The sequence below is a fragment of the Prunus dulcis genome, chromosome 7 (genome assembly GCF_902201215.1).
Source record: "Prunus dulcis chromosome 7, ALMONDv2, whole genome shotgun sequence".
NCBI classification, from domain to species: Eukaryota; Viridiplantae; Streptophyta; class Magnoliopsida; order Rosales; family Rosaceae; genus Prunus; species Prunus dulcis.
In genome coordinates this window covers 5,218,488-5,227,016 of record NC_047656.1, presented here as the reverse complement: position 1 = coordinate 5,227,016, position 8,529 = coordinate 5,218,488, and the positions used below count along the sequence as shown (strand labels likewise).

Sequence of the window (8,529 nt, the reverse complement as noted above, 5' to 3'; positions counted from 1 at the left end):
AGGCAAGTTGAGTTGTGGGCTAAAAGTAGTTCCACCCCATAGTTCAAAGACTTCCAAGCGTTCAAGTTGAGTTGTGGACTTGAACACTTTGGTCTTTAGTTGTGGCTTAAAAAAGTAGTTCCAATTTCAGTTTAAAGAGCTTCCTTGAGTTGTGGGCTAAGTAGTTCAACCCCATCAGCACGCAAAGACTTCCAAGCCAAATAATGACTTTGAAGTTTAAAGTAGCAATTTCAGTCAATGGGATATTTAAGACCACAAATATGGAGTACAAGCCAGACAAATAATATCCAAAAGAATACTTACGTCGCATATTTTTCAAATAAACTATTAGACGTAGTCATAGAGGAGTTATTTACCCTAACACCCCTTGAGATTTTCTGCTTTTTCACAAAACTCCTTGAAGTTTTAGAAATTACATGAACACCTCTTGAGGTCTAAATTTTTTTTTTTCACAAAACTCATTTTCATTTATTTTTCATCTAAAAATTGATGATTTTATACCAAAAAAAATTCTCCAAATGACAGTTGTCCTTTGAGATTAGATTGCATATACTTCATTGAGAGCATCCATAATGGACTCCCTAAACCACCTCCTTAGACAAATTTTAGGGAGGAATTGGAAAAATACAACTCCAACCATGCTCCCTATCCACCTCCTAAAATACGGGGACCTCTATGAGCTCCTAAATCTGAGAAAAGAGAAAGGACTCCTGATGTCTCCCTATAATTTAATGCTGCTTTATTTAATGAGTATTTCAAACCTTTGATTAATGCTGACTATTTTTATATTATTTTTTTTAATAGAGATGGACCAATTAAAAAAGAGTTATAGCATTTATGACCCCCTAAACTAGAGAGCATGATTGGAGTTCAAATTTTATAGAGAGCTCCTAAAATAACTTTTATATGTTTCTAGCTAAAATTTTAACTAAAAAGTAGAGAGCATGATTGTGAATGCTCTGAGGTTAATTTTGTCATTTGCATTAAAAAAAATTCAATAAAATCATCAATTTTTGGACAAACAATCAATGAAAAGGGTTTTGTGAAAACAAACTAAAACCTCAAGGGATGTTCATGTAATTTTTGAGACCTAAAAGGGTTTTGTGAAAACATAAGAAATCTCATAAGGTATTAGTGTAAATAACTCGCCATAAATATGAAACAAGACATCATGCTAAATATATATATATATATATATATATTTTTTTTAAACACTCAAATCCTACGAATTTCATATGAGGACATTATCAAAAATGAAAATTGTTTATAATTTACAAATCAAGCAGTATGCATAAGCCAATGCTATTTATGCAATATTATAAGATCACAATCTACCACATGCACTAATCTCTACCACCCTTCTCTCTTCTCTCTCTCCAACAACCCACCACCTTATCAACCTCCAACCCGAGCCAATTTCCCCAGACCAATACCTAGACAACCTGGATGAGTCCATTGAGTCTAATTTTACTCACAATATTAGACCTAAATTGTTAAGTTGTTGTCTATCAAATTAATTCAAATAAAAGACTTCAAATTTTGCTTTCGATGACGGTATATTCTTCCAACGATGAGGAAGAATATTTCATACAAAGGTTAGATAGCCGATCCTTGCGAGGTAGCTTATCTCTAGGAAATTATATCAAGCAAAACGAAAGCATGAGTTAACTCCAGCCTTTGTCTGCATAAAACCTTTTATGCCATTTTTGGAAAAGGCATAGCCTAAAAGCTGTATTGAATTAACGTGAACTTCCTTACCAATATACATTTATGGTATAGAGAGTTTTATCATGTCTTCAGTTTCCTTGAAAAGCATCGAACAAGCCACATCTCTTTAATAACTTTCATGCCACCCTCGGTGGTATATTTCCGGGAAATATTAGTACAAAAGAAATATACAAGGCAGGGTGACCTTAGAAACCTCAAGTCAGTTCTTTACAAATTGCCTACCTGGACAAGACAACTTAAATAGATGGAGACGAGCGAAAAATCATGACAAAACTGTACAATTATATTGATTGCGAATCCGAAGAATCGGTGTGGCGCCCTTGATGTGGCCATTGTGTCACGGCCGTGTCAATCACCTAGACTTGTGTGCATTCCTGAAAGAAAGAAGAAAACTTTGTTCAGATTGATCAATGGTCTTCTACTCGAAGGAGCTCAAAAGTTATCAACTTTCAGCATTTGATATTACACCATGCGAAGACCAAGAAAAGGGGAAAAAAAAAAAGAAAAAAAAAAGAAGATATCGCGCCATGCATTTTTGTTTGTTTTATATAATCAAGAACTTAGCAGGAACAAGAATGACGGCCTGTTCCACAACTAGTGCATCAGTTTTAGGCCATTAAAGATTATACACAACTATTTACCTAGAAGAAAGTGTATGAGAGCTATTTACAACCCCTCAGGGAGCACTTGAGCGCCGTGCCCTCTGATCGGGCTCCTTGGTGACACGCATAGCAGAGACTTCTTTTTCCATGGCAGCTACTTCTCTCCGCATCTTTTTGGCCTCAACCTCCATTGCTTTGTTAAGTGTATCCACCTTCTTTGCCAACATCTATTTGATTCCACACAAGAAACAAATTAAGAGCAAAACGAAAGTGGAGAAGAGGTTGCAAAATTAATGAGATACGTCCTACTAGCTAACCTCAATTGCATCATCCTTGTCCTTGAGGGTTTGATCTTTCTCATGGCAAGCTTTCCTCAAAGATACAACCTCTTTCTGTAACATATCATACAGCACTCCAGAAACATAATCTCCATGCTCTGTCCTGGATTGTTCAGCCAAAGATCCATTTGCCCTCTCCTCATGTCTGCCAATTGTCTCATCCATCTGAGTCTGATCAATGGCACTGTTTGTGTTATCTTTCCCACTTGCATCTGGGACTAGCTTATCTCTGTCTAGCAATCTACTACCACCATCAAACGATCTAGATGAACTCTTGGCTTGTTTCAATATTGCAGTAGCAGTGTTGGAACGGTTGAAACCAGATTGTAAATTTGATTTTGTCCTAGATAGATAGCCATTAGAGGACGCTCTAGAGAAGTTCTCAGCTCCACCAAGAGACTGACGCCTTGAAGGCCCATTGCTGATGATTCTTGCATCTGAGGATGGGCGGAATTTTCCATTCGATGCTTTAAACTTTTCCTCCAAAACCTTGAATCTTAGTTGGTATTTTTCCTAAGAAATCAATTAATGCTCAATGTTAAGAAGTGGCTTAAACACATAATAGGAAACAGTTACCCTTACTTGTCAGAGCAGACTAAATTCAAAACAGTTAGCATACCTATAATTGTGCTTCTGCCTTTGCAGTACGCTCAGCTACTGCCAGTTTGTCTCGAAGTTGTTGCATTTCTCCCTACAAAAATCATGTCAAATATTTCATTGTAAATCTCAAATAAAATTAACTCATATAAAATTAACTGTTCCTTTCTTGATCTGTTTTCACTTCCACCGCACTTCTTACAAAATTAACCATCTTAGAACACCGGCACGCGCACACACACATATATATCCCAACTACTCAATTTGCAAATATTTTTGGGAAAGCATTATATGTGGTCTATGCAATAAAGAACCATTTTCCAGATGGGATATCTGTTTTAAGGTCCTGGATACAGGGTAGTCTCTATCACTATCCTATATGCATCTTGACAGTAGGCCAACAATAATCATTGCAGGTCATCTATGGTACTAGATGATAATTCCATATGTTAAACCCCTTGGGTTAACATAGATGATCATTAAATACTTTTAGAACGATTTAAAGAAGAAAAAAAATCCAATTCATGCTTTCTTTTTGGGCTGACGAGGCATCTGGTCCACATGTTAATTGATAATTACTAGGTCCATGCAGTTGCCTCATCCAGCATGAAGCGCCTAAGCCCCATTCAATTGCCATAATGCCAACCTCTTGGGTTAAGGATGCAACTTGAGACAATGAAACGAAATGACTATTTGTACAAATTAAAGGAATTGCATGCAGAAATGATGAGGTGGCATTGAAGTTGTAACATGCCTGAAAAAATCTCCTTTCTTCAAGCCATTGTTTTACGGGCATCACTTTGTCACTGGAATCTTTCCACTCATTTGCAACAACAGTGGCAACCCTATTTGCAGAGACCTTTGCACGAGCCACCTCCCGTTCCAACAGTTTTTTCTCCTCCTACGCCAGCTTGAAGGTTAGATGCAGTTTGCATTTGTGACAGACTCAGAACAACTACGAAGTGATTTGCAAGAACTGGAGTTCCAAGAAATGTTTATTACATTCATCTCCTGCACTTTACGATGGTAATCACGCACAGCATTGGCAGCAGCTCCACCGGCTAAAACAGCCACCTCAAGCTCGCGAACAGTTTGTGTTAGCTTCTCAACCTCAGCTACCTTTTGCCGGTGCGTTTTGTCAAGAATTTTGTTCTCCTCCTGATAATCCACCAGTACATGTTACAAAAAATAGTGTCTAATGCTAGTACAAAACCCACGGTACATTCCCTCAATCACACACATTGCCTGCAGCAGGAAAACTCAGAGAACATACATACCTGGCATATTTCAATCTGTTTCATCAGCTCTTGATTTTTGTTTTGCAGATCGTCAACCAAGGATGCTTTTACCATAGCAATCTGAACAGTTCTCTCGGCCTCAACTAGAGCAGCCTCCTTGGATTTAGTAAGCCGATCAATTGCTCTGTTGTCATCCTGCAACTTTGCTACCTAAAAAACCAAAACATGAAAAGGTATTAAAAAAACAAAAAATTTAACTCGTTATTTTTCTTTTCATGTGCATGAATCAATAGACCCAAAAAGACAGTAAGAATATGGAAACCCAATACATTATGAACATTCTAAACCTCGCATGTATAAACCAATATGGAAACCAAAATAGACGGTGAAAATTGACACAGAACATTACTACATCAAAAGTTTTACAACAATCCTATCTGTCTTAAGAATATTGAATAAAAGAATAGATGAAAATACAAATTGAGGTCATAGTATTGCAAAAGGAAAGTATATACCTCCTGCCTAGCAAGCTTAAGCTCTGCTTCCAGTGGAGCGATGATGGCTTCAATGGGGGGCATTTCATCATCTTTTTGCGCAGCATGAACTCTTCGAAGTGTGGCTTCCGCTGCAAATTGTGCAGCCAAAGCTGCTTTTTTCTCATCATTTATTTTCTTAATCTCAAGATTCTGCAAATCATAGTGTACTCATTATATTGCAAACAGAAATGCATTTGTTGGTTGCAGAAGATAGTACAATGAGGGAGCAAAGGAAAATACAACTAGTACCTTGCTTTCCAGAAGGGCTTCAGTTGCTTTCAGCTTTTCATCCACCCTGTTTAGTTCATCTGTCAACTGGAATCATTAACCAACAGAAAAATAATCAGATAGTCCCATTTCTGATAGAACATGAAGTTTCTCCTTTGTAATAAAGAGCAATACATTGATAAATAAAATTCAACATGGTTCTTAAAATCTTGATAATTTTGTAATAAACCTATAATTATCTCACTCAGAAGAAGACATCAATAAAAAAATCAAACAGAACAAAACTGCGAATAACAATATGGCTATAATCATGTGGTAAAGGAGATATTTTCTTAATTTTTTTAATAAATAATATCTCCTCCAAGTTGCAGGGATTTTTCAAAATTAGCTACTCACTGTCAGTAAAAAAAAAACAAAAAAATGTATAACCTATTACATTTCAAGTTCTTTTTTTTTTTGGAGGGTAAAGGTTAAAAGAGTCCAATTGGAAATTTTGCTTATAAAGCTTTGCTTAAAACTGACACAGCTTTAACACAATTGCTAAGACTCTTGTAATCAATTAGATTTCAAGTCTTTCATTGGAAAGTGGCAATATAAAATTTTCACCATGTCTATGTCCCAAAAGGTGGGTGTTCTAGTCATCCACCTGTTTGTTAAGTGAAGATGCTGGATATCATAGTCAAGATTTAAAGCAATAAAACGTTAATCCATCACAAGAGAAGAAAATGATTATAAAATAAATTTTTTTTAAAAAAAGACTAAAACATTAGAAGCTCAAAACATCCATTCACAACGTGGCAAATGAATAAGTGGGGTTATCTTGATAAATTTTAGATCAATAAATGTTAGACTAGAAATAAAACCATACTTAAAATCCAGTAACCACTAGGTAATATAGCAGACTGAAGGTTTCAGCTTAGCCCTCCTCACTATAATCGTACCAACCGGAGGGCGTGACTTACAGAGCTCTTAAGTATAAATAGACTGAAGATTAACTTAGAAGACTATAAAATCTCATCTTGGTTGTACAGAAGTTCCACTTACAGACTTTTTTTTATAGATATCAAATAGCATTGCACACCTCAGCACCTCAGTATGTAGACCCACAATCAGTCAAAATAAAAAATAAAAAAATCCTGCCTACCTCAAATGAAATGCATATACTAAATTGTTTGCAGTATTTAAAATAAGTACAATATATTTTTTGCATGGAAATAGATTGCTCTTTAATTTTAAGAAGTGGAAGGGTATTTTTTTAAGCAAATGTTCTCCAAAATAACTGTTGCATCTAATAGAAGGTGTAAAACATTGTTTGATAGGAAAAAAAAAAAACAACTTTAGAAAGAGTTGGCAAATAAAAGTCTGGCAAAATCTGTCTCATTCATATATTCTAGTATATTGCTAATTCCACCATTAAAAAAACAATTAAGATTCCTTTCTTTGATCATGCAACAACAATCAATGACCATAATCACAACTTCACATGCCTATCTAGCTAAGCTACTATCAAACTTGCTAATAACAAACTACAAAGTACCAAAATTTGACAACATCGCGCTACACAAATTGTTATAAGAAAATAAAAATCAATCCAATTGCTAATGCAAATAGAAGCACAACTTGGGCTTTATAAGCAAAATAGAGTACCTCTTCCAACGCCTTCTCTTTAAGGCGCTCTGAATTCCTCAAAGACTTGATTTCCCCAACAGCGTCTCCCAATTCCCTATCTTTATCTGTTATTTCATTTCATAAATTAAAAACCGTATATATCAGTCAAATTTGACCTTATAAATTATAAGGTACACGAAATATAATTATAAATAAGAAATTTCTTTTTAGGAAAAAGAAAAAATCAAAGCTCTGACAAATATGAAATATCGTTTCTTTCCTTTGTAAGAAAATGCGGCTCTGAATTTAGAAGAAATTGGTTTCCAGAAAATACGACGAATTGGTCAATTTGATGAAATAAGAATATCATCTCTCCCTATGTACAAAGAAAATGCGAGCTCCAAATTTTGCCGGGAAAATGGAGAGGCGGAGAAGGAAAGAAGAAGAGACCTCGGAGATCGTTCTCGAGGCGGTTGAGCTCAACTCGGACTGGATCGGAGCCGTGCATTAGGGTGACGATGTCATCGACTTCGGAGCCGGCTCGGGAGATTCCGGCGGAGGAGCTGGTTTTCCTGCGAGCCCTGAACGACGATGAGGCCGTGAGCCCAGCCGGCTTCGTCGGCGGATGCTCGTGGTCGCCGTTGCTAATGTGAGCGGTAGCGCTGGCCATTGGAGGAGCTGGGGAGAAAGATCCGCTGCTGCCGTGCTCACACAACACCCCCTGAGCCCTAAAATACAAGAACAGAGAGCTCCAGAGAGAGATTGAGAGAGATAGTCTATAATTTACTCTGTTCTCAGTGTTAGTGAGTGTGAGTTTTGTCTTATTTTGTTTTATTTATTTATTTATTCTTTGTTTAAGGAAAGGGATTAAGAATCTGAGATGGGGTTTAGGCGGGGTTTAAATGCAAGAGAGATAATTGAAACGACGACGTAGGATAAAGGATGTCGGCAGTTATACTCTGTGGTGCTGTGTACGCTTTGTTAGCTGCATCCGTATTTGGTTGGAGTGCATCTATCAAAGGAAGGGGCCAAAGGCCAAATTGCTAAACCTGACAACACTCATTTCTTCATCGTCAAATGAATTTAAATTTGTTTTTTCGCTCATGACAAAACTCAGTTTGTGTCTCCAAATGAATTTACTTGTTAAAGTCAACATATAAAATATTTTTCCTATGATTTGATTGAAGGGTTTATATACTTTTATGGTTGTGGAATTTTCGTTCCAACGTTGAAAGTGATTTTAAAATTGATTTTTCTTTCGTTGCAAGAGGTTTAACTAAAATGATTAAGAGTAGTTACTTATATATGTGAAATTCTTTTCGAAATCTTTCTTCATACAAAATATCACTTATATAAAAAGAAATAATGAATCAATTATAAGGCACACTGTCACCTATCAACTATGCTATGGAATTTTCGCATGAGCATAGTCTTATTGAATGTTTATAAAATATAATGTGATGTCATAACTTATTTAAGCCTAAAATAGAATTCAAAAAGTGTGGCTTATATCAATACTCTTATGATTGATAAATATGTTTGATACCAGTACAAAATTGTTTTCAAATTCAAGAATTATTAAATGTGTTCGCTACGAGGCCAAGCATCACAACTCCACTCAAGGCACGAGATCTATGACTTCAAGGTAAGGCAA

General features: G+C 36.1%; 1 pseudogene; it reads right to left on the bottom strand.

The window, feature by feature from the left end:
• Positions 1 to 1,739: 1,739 nt before the first annotated feature.
• Positions 1,740 to 7,693, bottom strand: LOC117634215 (annotated as a pseudogene).
• Positions 7,694 to 8,529: the final 836 nt, after the last annotated feature.